This window comes from Balearica regulorum, chromosome 27 (assembly GCF_011004875.1).
Source record: "Balearica regulorum gibbericeps isolate bBalReg1 chromosome 27, bBalReg1.pri, whole genome shotgun sequence".
Taxonomy (NCBI): Eukaryota; Metazoa; Chordata; class Aves; order Gruiformes; family Gruidae; genus Balearica; species Balearica regulorum.
In genome coordinates, this window is record NC_046210.1 from 4,349,179 (window position 1) to 4,366,105 (window position 16,927).

The window sequence follows — 16,927 nt, forward strand, 5'->3', positions numbered from 1 at the left end:
CCCAGGGCCGCATCAGAAGCTTGTTGTAAGTTGGCACTGGGCTGCAGGCTTCTCTGAAGTCCCGTCGCTTAAGGCTACCTGATGATCTGAGCTTCATCTTTTCCTTTTGTCTCCTTGTGAGCGATCTTACCTGTCGTAAAGCTGTCACCTCAAAAAGTGGTATCTTACGATGCCATAAAACATGAAAGAGTAATTGTGGCAGTTCTCAGAATCAACTTCTGATGAATTGCAACAAATATTCCTGCCACCCGCTCCATGATTTGGTGAGTTATAGAACACAATTCTTTCTTTGTATTCGTTAGTATTAACTCATCAATCTTAATGGTTGTAACATCCAGTTTACACTGGATTGTGCACGATTGGAATCAATCAGATCTTATGGTACATCACAGAGCAACCGATAGACGTGTAGATATCCCATAGCAGTAACATGCTGGGGTTGGAAGAAAGCGATAGGATCGGTGCCTGGTTTTTTTACCTTGCTGGTGTTTGTAACCTCTAGCATGTTTTTTTCCCCCTTCCAGTGGCTTATCTAAGTCACTCCTTGTATTTTTTAATTTTTGCCTTGGAAACCTTTTTTTTAGCATATTAAAATGTTCTTCACAATGTGGTTGTAATAGTTTTCAGTCTTCAGTGTTTCTGCCTTACTGTTCTTACCCGGTTCCTTCTCAAAGTGTTATTAAATTGAAGTGAATATAGTTGTTTGAGCTGACTGAAAGCAGAGTGCTCTGCCGACATAATTAATATACACCAAGCATAATGATTCAAATGAGATTTTCATGTGTCTCTAAATGCCTAATTCCCATTGAATCCTAAAGGAATTTGGACACAAAACTCCTCTAAACCCCTTTGAAAAATTCCAACTTGTTACAGTTGTTTTTGCAGAAAAAGATGAGTTCTTTTACATGCCTTGTTCCGTGCATATGTCTTTATCTGTAGAGGCAGCTGAATATGTATGCCTACAAATCTTTATTTCCCTGTGCCTTTATACAGTGGCGTCAGTGGAGTACAGTCTGTACTCGTGCGTGTTAAGCAACGGACTCAGTTAAAGACCTGAGACATTCTCATCAGAACAGTGAACTACCTGAACATTAAGGAGGAAAGACAAAGTGAACCGTAAGTGTTGCTATGACCCAAAGAGTTGCTCTGGGAAACCAGCTCTATGACTACTGCAAATTTTTAAACGCTCAGTGACAATCATTATGCATATGTAGTTTTGTTTGAGGGATGTATGCTTTAAGAACATGTGCTTGAGCAACTGTAGATTATAATAAGAAGAAAAATTTAATATCCCTCATATTTTTGAAGTTGAATACTCATATCAGCAGCAATATCCAGAGGCAAGTAGTGTCGGTATTTCCCAGTTTTCCCATTTCTGCTGACCACATATTGGCCGCGCCAGCTGAAGTTAGTTCTGTTGGTGATGCAGTGGGTAGAACAGATGAGACTGCATTTGCGGTACAATTGAGAGCATATGAAAGGCTCATAATGCAGTCAGAGACTCTATTTCCTTCCAAAAACTTTCCAGTATGAATGACAATAAGGATAAAATATGGGTCAAAAGAGTATTTATTTGTAGACTGCATGCACAATTAGAAGGCAGAGATATTTTATCTGTGGTCTGCAGGGAACTTAAGCATAGTCTGAATTTCTGATTACCAGGATGTGTTCTTCCTTTGATCACAGAATCTGGATGAACAATTGAGGAATACTTTCCATACAACTCAATTATTCTTTAAACCTTTGAGAGATTTTTCTCCTCGCTGCATATGCAGCAATAAAATTTATGTGGGGTGTACACAAAGCCCCCTCTACCTTTTAGTATCTGTATAATCTTCCCTCCATGCACATGTGCAAGCATTTCTTAGCAAGATATAAGCATCCCATTATTTAATAGTCTGGCGTGTACTGCTGACCATAAAACATAGAAGGAAAGTGAGCAATAAAACTGTCTGACTGTTGTACTGCAGTGTGTTGACTGGTTAAGGTTCACAGCAGCGAGCTGAAGTTGCTCAGCTCTGCAGTATATGAATAAAATTACTGAACTTCTGCAGCCAGTGCGCCTAATTTCCGATATCAGATCTTCTTGCATGCATCAGATTCTTGGTATTATATTTGGTTATTAAGGATGATAGTCAAGGACTTATGCTTGGGATGGAATACGAAATGCAGCCTGTCGCTCTGGTTTTACGCTGCTATAACTTAATTGAAGCATTTGCAGAGGTCTGCAGGGGGTTAATCTCTGGCATTACTCCTCCCAGAGAGAAAATGGCTTTGCACCACTCTAACGTATAGATTAAATCATACAGCCTAATGGAGGGGCTCTCATGGCATATGTTAGCTGTGAGAATTCAAGTGTTTTCTTGATACTACTACTCAGGGCAGATGAGGAATTGCTGGTTTTTCTTTTTATTTGTGCAATTTTTTGAGGGAAATAGAAATATTTCACTTCCATTAAAATGGCTATTGGTTTTTTTTTTTTCCTTTGTTTTTTTTCCCATTTTTAGTGTGGGGGAGTGAAAAGGGAATTGCTCAAAAACTGGAACCCTGAAACTTTGAGTCATAGGCAGATCTTGTGGTCTTTCCTTGCTGAACAATAAAAAGATTTAATTTTTCATGGTTTGCAGTTTTGACAAGCTCCCAGGCTTTGTCTTATGTTACTACATCTGAAGAGCTATAATGTTATGTGACAGCCATTGCCTTCTATGATTACGAAGCCTAAAATATAGTTAGTCCCATACTGTGGGAGAATCAGCTCAGCCTGGGAATAGTCTCTGGTTTGCTGTTTAGCAGCAAGAACGTGATGCGTGTGTCAGGGAGCCCTGTGCAGGTACTAAGCGTTGCCGTTAGGCATTCCATCATTCTCACAACAGAAGGGAGGACTTGATTAGATCAGTATCTATCATACTCACTCTTAAAATTTCTCCTATCCTGATGATAAGCTCTTAGCCCTCTCTGTGACTAGTGGTAAAAACTTAAATGGTGAGCTAGATTTAGCTGTGCCGGACATTTTGTTTGTATCTTCTAAGCATTTGCAAAATGTTTACATGAATAAATCTCCACTGATTCTTTTCAGTTGGCTTAATCATCATAATCATATTTTTTTGTTTGTTAAATGTACATTCATTAACTCTTTTTACAATTTTAACCTCTGTCTAGTCCTATTCCCAGGATATGTTTCCTCTGTACTTGATGCCAGTAGGAGTTCAGAGCCTGTTTTTTTTCTGGAGATCTGGACTTTAAGGACTTTCAGTTTTAGTATTTTCAGCACTTGACATTGTCACTATCTTAGACCCTTTAAAAGACCCTCAGGTTAGTAGAAGCTTGCAGAATGAATCTGGCTTTTGTATAAGCGAAACGTATTATTGAAATAACAACTTCAGAAGCACTTAGCATCTCTAACTAACCAGTCTCAGTCTGTTTATTTGGCGTTGCCAAAAGCTACTCAGTCATTTGTTTTAGTTACTCCAAAATCTCAAAGGGCTGTTGTGCTGTCGAGCAGATGGTTTTAAGCGTTACCTTCTAAGTGATAGTCTGCTTCCTGTCTGCAGCAGAAATGGTGAAATACGCAATTACACTGGCCCCAGTAATTAACCAACGGGGGCGTAGGAGATTATTTGGTTTACCTAGCTGCTCCGTTGCAATTGGGATGAAATTCCTGCAGCAGCTGAAAGGAGGGCAGTTTCTAGGCCTCCACAGTAAAAAAAGAGATAAATCTTCAAGGGTCTGCTGATTCACAAACACAGCCATCAGAACTGACTAGAAATGGTATTAACTTTGCTTTTCGAGGAGAATAACCTGGCCATTTATTATGAGGTAGGATAAAGCACTTGAGATGGTGCTGTAGAGAATAGCTCTGAGTAGACAGGGGATTAGGAAAGATGAGGTAGCCAGATATATCCTTTTATCTCTCATTTTTCTGCGTCTGTTGATGGAATCCATAAGAGGATGTTTGTGAAGCTATAATAAGCATATTTCAAATACTGAAGCCAAACATGAAAGGTCATGTTTCACCTTTGAATGCAGCGGTCTGCACTGCAGAATAACAGAGCTGGACAGGAGCGTAAAAGCTATTTGTTTGTAGCAAAGAGTTTTGTGGGTGGATTCTCACTGCCTCCCGGTTCGTGCCTGATGGGATGACCGGTGGGAAAAGTGAGAGGGCTTTCTCATCTACAGCACATCATGTAATGGCTGTATGTTCTCTTTTTCTGGCATATGGGTATCAAAATGAAAAATGGATGGGAACAGGAAATTACCACAAGACAAGAGATGGTAGCAAAGGGTTCTCAAGTATGTAATTCACTAAACCATCAAACCAGGAGGTTTTTTGTGCCCGTTGGAGTTGCTACACTTGCATCAGTTCATGCATTATAAATCCAGCCAAGATTCTCTCTTCCAGTTCCGTGCTTTGAACTGGAATTTTTGGAAACTTTCAATTGGTAAAGGATAAAACCACAGGATAAAACACTGTTAATCTCTTTGTGTTACTGCACCACATACTGTGCCATAAGGAGAGTGTATTGCGTCTTTCGGGGCACCTCAGAAGTGGTACGAGTAGTTTATATGCTGTCACTGTGTCTAGAGGAATAATCCTGTGTGCATGCTGCTTTGTTGTTTTGTTGAAAAATGTCTCCTTTATGTTCATGGGCTAAAAAGCCCTCTCATACCATGAGAAAAACAGGTCTAAGCACAGTCCATAGACACAGACTAAAAATGATTGTAACCAGACTTGGGGAAGTCCTTGTGTGTTGTCTTGAGCAAGTCAGGTACTCCTGAAGCGCATTCGCAGCTCCTTTGCTCTGCAAAGCAACAGCTTAGAGGCTGAGTCTTCAATGCCTCAGACTTCTAGCTAATGTTTTTCCTTTCCAGCTTTTGCTTGCCTAATTACATTGCAAGTGCTTAAGAGCAGGCGCTCTCTCTGAATTTATATACATAGAGTATCTAGCAGACTGATGGAGCTCTACAGTGTGTGGCAATATTAATAAAAATAAAGCATAGAAGTAGCACTTCTTGATCAGTGAAGACAGTGGTGCATCATCATAAGGAGGAATACACTTTAAAAGATCTTGGTGAAGACATTTGTACAAGCTCTAAGATGTACTTGTGCTTTTGAAGTACTGGGAAAAAGATTTCAAGATACCTTTTTATGATTCCGGGAAAAGATACTGAGTGTGTTTGTTATACTCATTACCTGCTCAACATGGAAAGCAGTTTCATCAATTCCTTTGTTTTTTGTTTTTTGTTTTTTTTTTTTTTTACTTCAGGAGTGGCTACATGCAACTTGGTTTTAATCTTTCTTTTTCATGTGTGCATGAAGATAGCAAAGAGGAAATTGTCACATTATCCGCAACATCTAGGGACGCGTGTAACTCTCTGTTAGGCTGGGATGCTCCTTCTGTTGTATTCATTCAGGTGATTTGTGAGTGTGGCAGGGCTCTTGTTTCCATCAATCTGAGCAAAGAAGTGGCACGAGCTGGGTTGTTCTTGTAACTAATATGATCTTTAAATCTGGTAACATTTGAAATTTGGGTTAAAACCAGTAAGCCTGGAGATCAGATGTTCAGAAAACTGATTAGATGCTATGAGTCTGCAGATTTTGCTGAAAAAAAGAGAAGCCGTTCTGTCAGCGTGCAGCCCTGGAAACAGCTGCTCCTGCAGCGCTGCACAGCCCGTAGGAAACAAATGCCGCTATTTGTAGGCACAGCGCAGTCAGCGAGAGGCGAAGGTGCGTTTTTGGGCTGTCTCCTCGAGGTGCATGTGTGTGGGATAGCTGAGGGGGAGGAAGGAGAAAGGGAGGAGTTATTTCTTATAGTAATGCAGCCTGATGAGTAAGACAGGAGGCAACCTATGGAGTTCAATGGCCCCCGAGGTTTGATGCTGCTGTGTTGAGAGGAAAAAAAACCAACGCATTGCAGGTTTCGCTTAGGCTGGCCAAGACTCCACAACTGCATCTAGGGCTTGCCTTGAGGAGCAGAGTTACTATCCATATAACCTGACCTAAATCATTCCCTCAGGAGGCTTGCCATGCCTCAGAGTGGGGAGGACCGAGAAGTGGTGGGCACAGCAGGGAAGCCAGAGGCTGCGGGAAGGGCTGCCCCTGGGTTCCCATTCCCTGCGGAGGACTGCAGTAGTTTGGTGCGCTCCTCCAGCCGGGAATTACCCCCAGGGAGCTGCGATTTAGGGGGACAAGGGAGGGCAGAAAGGGAGCAGAAACTTCCCCCACCACCACCCCTGGATTTTTCAGGGATGGAATGCCTGCATGAGGTCTAATACGGGCCTAGGATTGGTGTGGAGGGCATAGCAAGAGGCAGGTGCAGCCCGAGGGAAAAACTTAAGCGCAGCTTCTCTGTGCATCCTTAGGGAGGGATGGGACTTGATAAAGGGGATTTGACCTTTTGCAAATGAAAAAGGAGGGAGCAAACTCTCTTGCATCAGTCCTTGGCAGTGCCCTCTGCCTGCCACTGCAGGGATGTGACGGTCGGACCCTGCGCTGCCTTCCCTGTAGTGGGAGTTAAAGGAGAGACAGGGGCTTGCTGTAAGCAGAGAGGGGAAGGGAGAAGGGATTGTGTGACTAGCTGCTGTCAAGTGGAGCTTAGAGAAAGCATTACTCAATCTGCCTCTTCCCTCCTCCCGCTGGGAAGCTGCTGCTCCTGCAGCGGGTCCAGTTTCTGGCAAAAGTTCAACACTGCACCAACTTTCAAAGAGAGGGGAGAGAGGGAGGAGAGTCCCGCATAGAGGAGGAGCTACCATGTCCCAGGCTCCCTTTGGCCAGAAGCCGAACTGCTGCAAGCAAGAAAAGAATCGGAAAGAGCAAGCCTCCCCTTTCCCATTCAGCAGCAATGCCTGCTTTGCCCTGATTTTCATAAAATTAACAAGTTTTCAGTGGCCTTATCGTCTCCAGGCCTTACGCCAAGATGTAGGCTTTGTGGCTTATATGCCATAAAACTCTCCCCAAAGTAGCCAAAAACGATGCATCAAAATGGAGTGATTGGGGTATCCATGGGATCAGAAGAATTGTCTCCCAGGGAAGTTTGGGTTTTTTTCCCCTAAGTGCTCTGAGAGAAGGAGCCAGGTAAAATTCGGTGGGGGGGAGGAGGAGTAAAAAGTCCATTTATCGCTCCCAAAAAAATCAACAATACGCAAGAGGAAGGTGTTAAATGAGGAGTGGAAAGGTAGGATAGGAAATAAAGCCAAACCTAGCAGAACATGAGCACGTGGCCTCCCTCACTTCCCCGCAGCCTTTGCCAAGCAGTACCTCGCAAGACGGTGCTTGAGGACCGCAAGTGCTTCTCCCCACAGGAACCGGACCCGCGTCTCCAGTGGGAAGAGCCCAGTTTCCCACTCTGGTCAGCACGAGGGGATCAAGTTCTCTGCCCGCCTTGGCACACTGAGCAGCTCTTGGGTGACTGTCAAAGAAAAGCACGAGATTCCTTTCCCACGTGCACCTTCGTGTGTACACCCTGTAGGAGAGCAGCTTCGACTGTGTGGGCCTGGACATGCAGTACTATTTGGCCCTTTTTTTGCCTTTTCTGTCCCATGACAGTTACTAAAGGCAGTGGTATATAGTTCTGGGAGAATTAGATGGGGTGTGGGAGAGGAAGAGGAATCGGCTGCTCTGCTGCTCCCAGTGAGTAGGAGGTGAGTGTGGCAGAGCGGGAGTTACTAGCATTTCTGCAGCTCCGAGGGAGCGCGGTGGTCTCTGGGTTGCGGTGGGGCGATGGGAGTACGGCAGCTTTGACGCTGTCCCAGGAGCCGGGCTCTAGGGAGCAGGCTCCATGGCTGCTCTGGGGAGGGAATGGCTACGGAGGGAGCTGCGGCTCTTGCAGTTATTTGCAGGGAGATTTTTGGGCAGGAGACCAGCTCTCCGTGGGAGGGGGTCTGGCATGGCTGCAGGCTCTCTCCTGCAGCTATTGCTTACGGGGAAGGGCAGGCCTTGTGCTCGCAGCCAGGGAAGGGCGGTGGCTGCTGACATGTTCCCTTTTTGCCGCAGAAGGATGCTGAGTCACTCCTGCAGCGCCTGCTCCTGCTTTTGAACTTCCCAGTCTTTCCTAGTCTCCCGCAGTGAAACTGATGGAGACAGACTCCTCTTTTCCTCTAGCCAGACTTTTCTTTCTCTTTTCTCTCTCTTGTTCTCTGTTTGTTTTTTGTTGTTTTTTTTTTTTCCCTTTCTGGGTCGCAACTAAAAGGCAGCATTGCTTTAAAACAAAAATTTATCACTGTAGCTACCATAAGGTGATGCTGAATCTATTTCTTCTTTGGTAATAGATCTTCCTGCTCCTCTAGAGAGCAGCAATAATATTTGATGAATGCAGTGAATGCTGCAGCAATTTTTTTCTTTAAAGGAGCCCTCCTGGGCATTGAATCAACAATGATTATCCATCGGGCAGACGTTTCTTGGAAGAAGGGCTGGGGTGGGGGAAACATGATTTTTTTTGTGTGTGTGTGTGTTTTGCTGGAATAGGCAGCAATAAAGCACTCTGTACCGCTACTTTCCACTGTCTGCTGTACAAGCTATTCCTTTAACCTCTTTTTCCTCAGGGATTGCTGCAGAACATCTCAGTAAAACTCAAAAATCACCCAGCCTGCAGCTTTGGCGATGATGCTCTGCAAGAAAATAGGAAGGTGAAGGATGGATCTCAGTGCAGGACTGTGCTTGTTTCCCAGAGGCAGGGGCTTGGGAAGAAATGGGTGCTGACTGAACACTGACGGCTGGCATAAAAAAAAGCTTCCATCAACATTTCACTCTTTGTCCTTTCCAGACATTAGTGGCAGTTAACATCTGCAATACCAGATAGGAATTTATTAAATGAAGGATCCTGGTCTTCTGAAAATCAAAGTACATGCTTAAGCAAGCTTTCTTGTCGGTGAATGATGATTCGTTGCGTTAGAAGCTCTTTTGCCTTCCCATATTCTAAAGCAGTGTCTTGAAATTTAATAATGCACAGTCATATCTTGTTTTGTTATGATAAATATGTTATGATTTTAATTAAGTGATCATGCACAGTATTTTCCAGAACACTTGTAGATTTATACAGTAAACTAAACTTTATATATTAATATACTTTTTTAAATCCTCTTCCTCTAGTGTTTAACCCCATGTACTGTTTACAGCATGCAATCCAAATTCTTCAGGGAATACCTTCAGTTTTTATATGTTTTTTTTTCCCCCATGGTTATCACACCGTAATTAATTCTAGAAAGCATAAAATGGTGAAATATATGCAAGAGGAAACATTTTACTATTTAACAAACTGTCGAAAGCCAGTTCCTCCTCCAAGTTAGAGGACAAAGCAAGGCCAGTTGTGGCCAGTCCCACAATAAATCTGGCTCATTAGCTCTTACTGGCTGAAATCTAACTTAAAAATAGCCCTGAGACTAGCGGGGTACATCAGCTACACATGAAAAAAATCTTGATCATTAGTCCCTGCTGCTAACTCTGGCATTTATTTTAGTTCAGTGGCCACTGCTAGCCACAAATCTAAATCTAGCCAGCTGTCCTTGGCACAGACCTGCTCTAAATCTCATCGAGTCCTAATCGTAAAGTGTTTGGGAACATGACTTTGGGGGAGAATTTGCTAGAAGGGTAAGAACTTAAACTTGTTTCTGAGCTCTGAAATTCTGGCTTCTAGTGAGCTGCTGGTCAGATGCAGGGAAAAGCCTTTTCCTTTTTCTCAGCCTGTGTTCCAGAATCTGCTCACATACTTCTTGTTTCCTTTTTTCAAATCTGTTTTTAGCTCGGCCTTTGCTAGCTGCGGGTCTTTAGGGGTATGCAGATGTTGCATAATGCATAGGTTATTTCTCTTGTAGAAAGACAAGAGAGTTAGAGTGGAGGCTTGGCATTAGGAAATCTTTTTTTTGTCAAATCCTGCAATTTTCATAAAGTTATTTATATAGACAGAAGTATCTATCTGTCTGCCTGTTACGTCAGTTGCATCAGGCTTCAAGATTTCATTTCAATAGCTTTAAGGGGATTACTCAAGTTAATAAGGAGTGTGTGTAGGAAGACTGCCGGTCTTCCCTTCTCTGTGTGTCTCTGTCTTCCTCCCACACTTACCATCAAAGTCTCTGAGCCTCGTAAACTGCTTTAGAACACTTGGAACTGATGCCGGTGACTCTTCTCTGGTAGCTAATGGGCAGATCGTTCCTAACACGCTTTGTGTAGTTACAAAAGGAGTATTAAAGACCGGGCTCTTGAAATGTCATAGTGTATCAAAGAAATAGAATTAAAGGATGGAGGAAAAGAAAGGGGAGAGGAGCCCTCGTGAGATGGGACTCGTCAAAATCCCTGAACGTGCCCAGTGCGCTTGTATGGCAAAACAGGCAGACGTGAACAGGAGGTAGAACAGGCCATGTTTTTTCAAGGTTTTTCCAGCGATTTAATTTCAATGTGTGTTTCTGTATGTTTCATTGACTAATAATAGAGTAAAACATTGTCTTATTCCGGAGCTTTTAATCTACAGATCTCAAGATGCATCACAAATACTAATCAGCTTCAAAGGAGATTTGGATTGTCCTACCTAAATATTACTTGAAGAACATTTTAGTGGTGCTGGCAATGTTTTCTAAAGATGGTTCTATTGCATTTGCTTATTATAAAGACCAGGGTCACCTAGTGGCTTCTCATGAGTTGCTCCAAAATTACACCACTGCAAAGTGAAAACAAAATGAGGATGTTTGTGTTAGTGTCTTATGTTAATACATTTGATTATTGATTCTGGTTAAGAATCCGATCAGCGTCTTTCCAAATGGAAAATACTAGCTGTGTCTTTCTCGCAGTCTGTCAACATTTGGAATGATTATGTGCAAAATGAAAACTCTTTATTTCCCCAGGCTAGGACACCAGATATGTAAACCCATCCTATTAAAGGAGTAATTTACTTAACAAGGCACAGAATTGGTTTGCTATCCCATGAATAATTGGAATAAATATCTGCCATCTGAGCCTTTGCTGCAGCCACTAGTACAGACTGAGATTTGCAAGGTTTGGCCACACCGTGTGTTAAAAGTGCTCACGTGTACAGACTAAACTGCCTCGTGGGCTGGGGAATTACAGATGGGCTTCTTCAAAATCCCTGAACATGCCCAGCGCGCTTGTGTGGCAAAACAGGCAGACGTGGATGGGGGTGAGCAGGAGGCAGAACAGGCCATGTTTATTCTAGCCTCTATCAACCCAGCAGAGAAAAAGCTTTATGTTCTGTTGAGGTCCAGGGATTCTGTATGCGTAGCATCCTTTGTTGTGGCACGGTATGTATATGATGGGATGGGGGAATATATGTACCCTTTAACATCCTGACCTTCACACTTTATGGGATCAGAGGTCTGGAAATGGGACAAGAATGTAGAAATTATAACTTTTAATTACAGGAATCTTTAATGTCGATAACAAAAAGTAGCTTTGTTTTCCATAAATCATAAATCCAGTATTATGGTCAGGAAGGAAAGGGAATATGAAGTTTACCTGAGGTATGGCTCAGTCCTACTCTAGCTATTTATCAGGATAATATTGCCCAGCATAATATCATAAAATGTTTAGTACACGGAGCTAAGTAACATTTAACCTATGTCTGGATTTCTTATGGGTTACTTTACCCTGTGAAACATTTATCTCCCTATCTTCCACCAATGCAACCCACACACCAGAGACCCACTCTCTAGGAGCTGTGTTTAAAAATGATTCACTGCATGTGTTTGGATCTGACAGGTTTAATTACAGTGCTCCATCTGTATGAGATAATACAGAAGAGCAACTGAGAAGAGTCGGAGAGGTGCTAGGATTCAGCCTGGATCCCAGATGTTTTGTGTGTGGAAGCATGATGCAGGTTATCAATCGGGGAGTTTATAAATGGGCATCAGGAGGCACATGCTGATTGAATGTAATTACTTCATTGGAAAGGAAAGAAGCATGAACTAACAATACAACGTTAGGGGTCTGTCTATCAGCACGTTAAACAACATTGGTTTATTAACAGCTAAGGGTACCTCTGCACTGTGGATAGGACATTGTCTGTTATTACCTGCTGCCTCGCTCAGGGCTGAAATTTGAATCTGTGAGCCTCAGAGCCAAAGATGTCAATGTAAGTAGTTCAAGGTAATGAACTTGGTCCCAAGGTTGGTGTTACCAAAGATTTATTTCTGTTGAGCAGGCACTCACTGAGCAGGCAGTTTTACAAGTTTGAGTAGTGAGACCGAATCTTCACCTGTCCTCCTCAGAAAATCCAAGCATGAATAGTTGTTGTAGGGGTAGCAGTAGTATTAAATAGGGAAGCGTTCCAGACAGTAGCCCCCCCACACGGGGACATCAGCATTGCTGCTAGACCTCATGACCCAGACATGCCAGGACTCTGGCACACACTTGTAGGTTAATTCTTGCAGAAGTTGGGCGTTCATTTGGGGCTCTGGCTAAATCTTCCAATTTACTATTGTCATAGCAATAAATAAATACAGAGACTCAGCATGATTGTTTTTGTTTCAGACAGGTTGTCTTTCGGTTCTTCAAATGTTGCCTTCCATGATGAGATCATTCCAACCTCCGTGTTTTTCAAGATCTAGCTCTTACAAGCCACATCGCTGGACTAATACTGCATCTAAGAAGATAGGGAAGTGCTGCAGCTTTGCTGCTTTTCTTGGTAACATACTATGAATTATTTATGCCAACTCTTTGTTGTCCTGGAGGCTTTGATGAAGGGAAAAAATGCATGAGTATGCAGCTTCACTTACAGACCATAGTACAATGGTTTATGAAACAGACGCATCAGCGGGTAGTAGAGTTGATTACGAGTTGTTGTAAGGATAGGCTGATCACCTACATGGATGTCATGTATTAGCTGAAGTTGTAGCAAGAAGAAATTTGCTGGATCCTGTCATAGCAGATCTGTTATTACCGGGCTATAACAAGGATATTTTTCTCTCTCTGTGAATCTGGTGGTGTATTGGCAGTATAGCTTGGAAAAAACTCTCATGCACATCCCAGTTTAGAGAGATATGTAAGCACAAGCCTGGTTTTAGAAAATAATGTACAATTGTTAATGAACGCTTTTCATCAGAGCATGAGCCAACTGGCTCCCATTTCTATAGCATCTGAACTTCACAAAACTTTAGTGCACGTATCCTCTGTACGCGTCTCTGTAATGGCACACAATTCCCTGCTTAGCAGTTGGGAATGGCATACGTATTTATGGACCTTCAAAGGGAGCGAGTCATGTAACACACTTTTATGCATTTCTGTGAGTCCCACAATGCATCTTTTAGCAATTTTGTGCTACTAAAGATCTTTGTAATAATGGCTGCAAGTGATTTTCTGAGGATGTCCGTGGGAGAGCCGGAACCTGAATTGAGTTACATTGTTACCCCAGAAATACCCTCTTCTAGTATACATGACTAATGGCTCTAATAAATGAGAGAAGACAAATGGGTGCATAGCTACATTCGTCACAGAGACAAGGCAAGTGCATTTAGCTGGTATTACAGTGAAAGTGTTGCCTTGTCCATTGCCCCAAATTCTGCAAGTCTTTGCTTATGCACCTTCTATTGTTGCCTAAAACAATAGCCCATAATAAAGTAGGTTGCTGAAAAGCATATAGATTCTATTACATGTGCAGCTGCTGCAACATTTTTAATTCAATTTGTTAAGGGATATAGACATCAGCTCTATTAAATTATCTGCCTATGAGAAATGTGGGATAGGAGGGACCATTAGTAAATGTCATATGCTAACCTCAGCCTTGTCCGCGCTATAATACAAGTTACGAACAAAGGCATATTCCCATTTGTAGTTACCTCATATGAAAGAGACTTAAGAGGGTCATCACATCCATTGTTCGTGCAGACTAAGGGCTGAGGTTCGGGCGAGGGAAAGAGGACGCAGACAGATGCAAAGCTGTGTGATGGATATGCCTGATTACGGCATGAACAATAGCCGAGGAGAGCGGCTCGTGCTGAGCATGTTGCTGTGAATTTACTCAAAATGTAATGAGCCAAATCTGCCACCTTTGCATCCAGCAGGAATTTTGCCATTGATTGGAAAGACAGCAGAATAAGGCTCAATATCGGGCATCGGGTAATGTCATTACTGCACAGTTTTGCTCCTGTTCTTTTTAAGAACAAAGCCACCAGTAACAACATTTGTACGTGCTCTTGTCACTGCTTCACAGAAAGGTAAGCCAGGGTTACAACATTTTATTCTCTGCTCTAAAATGACTGCTGTACAGTTGCACCTTGAGAAATACCCCTCGGATTCATGACTTTCAGTTCGCTTCTCCCACGTAGTGGCCTAATTACTAGTCTACCTTCCTGCCCAGAGAGTAAAACATAATCAAAGGGTTTTGAGGCTGTTCTAATTAGTCCTTACCTTCTGAAAGTGGGAATAAAATCCAGAATTTTTTACCAGCAGACCCCTGTTCTAGCTATTTGATATTGTTTCCTTCAAAAGCTTTTTATTGGAGTGTTTCAGTCCAGTTTAGACTCTTCTTTTCAGACCACCTTATCTTGCTTTTATTTGAAGAGGTATTCGATATCTCACATTATGGTTTCCTGGCTTAGGACTTGACTCTAGTGTACCTCCATAGTAGAAATAATATATAATGTCAAGAAGGAAGCTGTCTAGAACATAATTATTTGCAGTCTTACTAGTAACTTGGAGTCACATTTAAGGTTAAATTTCATTCTAGTTAGTCATGAAGGCCAATCTGATTAGTAGTGTTTGTGCACAGAAGTCATCTTTGATACGAGATTATTGCTGCTTTTTCCCCTATCAGTTTTTTGCCAGTGTTTATTGATTAAGTGTGCTGCTCCAGGCACAAATAAATAAATAAATAACTGGAGCGATGTCCTGCAGCTAATCAATGGGCTAGTTTTTAAAAGTCTGCAGATCACATTACAAGGGCAGCCGCTATTGCAGGTTCAGCAGATGTGGCTGCAAGCTGCGATTTTGCATGCAAATGTGGTTTAAAAATAAAACAGTGTCTCCCTGCATCTCAGCTCCCTGGTTTCAAAAATGGCCTGTTCACTCCATTGCTTGTTAGAATGCGTTTGTTTGAACACCAGTTTATGTGATGAGGCTGGCACAACCAGAAATTTGTTTCAGCTTTTTTTGCTATTCTGTTCTGAACAAGGCAAAAAGAATTTCACATTAGAAGCCTACTGTAGCCCGTCTTCATTGATCGGTATCATTGGACCTATCAGTGCCCCAATATACACTGGCAAAGCAATTAACTCTCATGATTTTGCCTGTTTCCCATCCTGAAGGGACTAGGCGGAAGGAAGCAGTGTCGACTCAGTGCATTTGTAATGGAGATAAGTAATTCAGTGGATCTTTTAACATGCCATAATCGGGATTTCTTTCCCTTCATTTGATGTGCAAAAGTGTACATTTTATTTTTTCTAATAAGTGTCTCTATTGCTACTTCTTGACATTCTTCTATGTGACATTTTGACATTCTAATAATATTCTTGAGGGTCCTTCCAATGTTAAGATGATACTAAAAAGCTGAGAATGAAATAAACAGATTTGTGAAAGTTTTGTAGGAGGAACTGTACAAGCACAGATTCCCACAGAAATAATGTTTTAAGTTGATAAGGTAAGCAAATAATGGAAGAAGTTTGGCCCGAAATGACACAGTGCAGTAAGGAAGACCAATCTGAACCCGGCTGTAATTTTTAATCCCACGCAGTAATGTAGATTCCATATAAGAAAGCAGACTCCAGTGCTGACTGTGATCTCTGCCGTAAGTGTTTAACTCCATCTTTACCAGCAGTATGTCCTAACATATTACTGTATCCTAAAGTAGCTAAAGAAAGTGGGACTCTCTATTGATTTCTATGGACTTTTAATTAGGTCCTCACACAAACCTGCCTGAATCTGTTGAGTTACTGGGAGCTTTGTGAACAATTCTGCCCAGTTCAGAAGAATATTTATGCCCCTAACTTCTTTTTAAGTCAGCAGGAGTCTTGCTGTGGAATGGGGGACATCTCTGTGCACCTCCATCCTCCTATGGAAGGGTCATAAATGCTTAGAAAATTTAAAAGCACTGGCATGACAGCTCCAAGTCAATAACAGCAGTGGCTGAGGTCCACAGACATTAAAACTAACCTCATGTTCTAAATATCTGTTTATTAAATACTGTGTTTCAGTGCTCAGGAATGCTTATTTCTGCATACCTAAATGTCCTTCCTTACTTGCTTTTCCACAGATAACACTTCCTATATTTTACCCTTTCGCATTTATAACAAATGTGTTCTTTTGAAATGCAAAACAGTGGCAGAAACTGTTGTGTGGAGAGAACTCTGAGTAGAGTCTGTAGCTGTGCTGAATCTTTATTTTAGTAACAGGTGGGTTAACAAACATGAAAGGAAAAGCTTTTGAGGCAGAGAAGCTTGTCTCTCTCTTACCGGGCTGCTAATATACGCATTCCCAACCACAACTGCTTTGAGCCATTATGTTCCAGTATACATTACATTTCAGCCTGAACCTTTTATAGATCCTGTGAGTTTTAAAGGAAAGGGATATCTGACCACAGGACCACTGTAGGTTATAAAATGTAATGTGAAAAATCAAGAATCATCCTATAGGATTTAATTTTTTAGTAGTAAGGTACTGTGCGCCAAATCCTGCTTACTTCTATTTTAGCCAAAGAGTGTTTTGTAAGGATATGTTCAAGAGGGATTTGGCCTTGTGTCTTTCACAAGATCATTTTTGTCTAGCCTAGCTGTGCCATGCCTGCAGAAGTGCCAGTGAGTTGTCTAGCGATCAGCAGTGACAGCAGAACATGACACTGTTGTGCGTTGGCAGATAACAGCAAACAAATTGACCTTATGTATCGTGCATGTCAATAAACCAAGCAACTCTATTCTTTTGAAGATAACTGCTCTCTCTGTCTTCCGTGCTTATTCTCTCTTCCCTCCCACCTATTTTTTTTTCTTGCCCCCAGTA

The 16,927-nt window shown here is 42.1% G+C and overlaps 1 long non-coding RNA gene across 1 annotated transcript in view; it reads left to right on the top strand.

Annotated features, from left to right (window-relative positions):
• The window catches only part of LOC142598301 (uncharacterized), a 29,303-nt gene that overhangs the window by 2,741 nt on the left and 9,635 nt on the right, over positions 1-16,927 (top strand). The window contains exon 2 of the long non-coding RNA XR_012832578.1: positions 12,477-12,626. This is a non-coding gene — a long non-coding RNA (uncharacterized LOC142598301). The remainder of the gene's footprint in view (positions 1-12,476; positions 12,627-16,927) is intronic.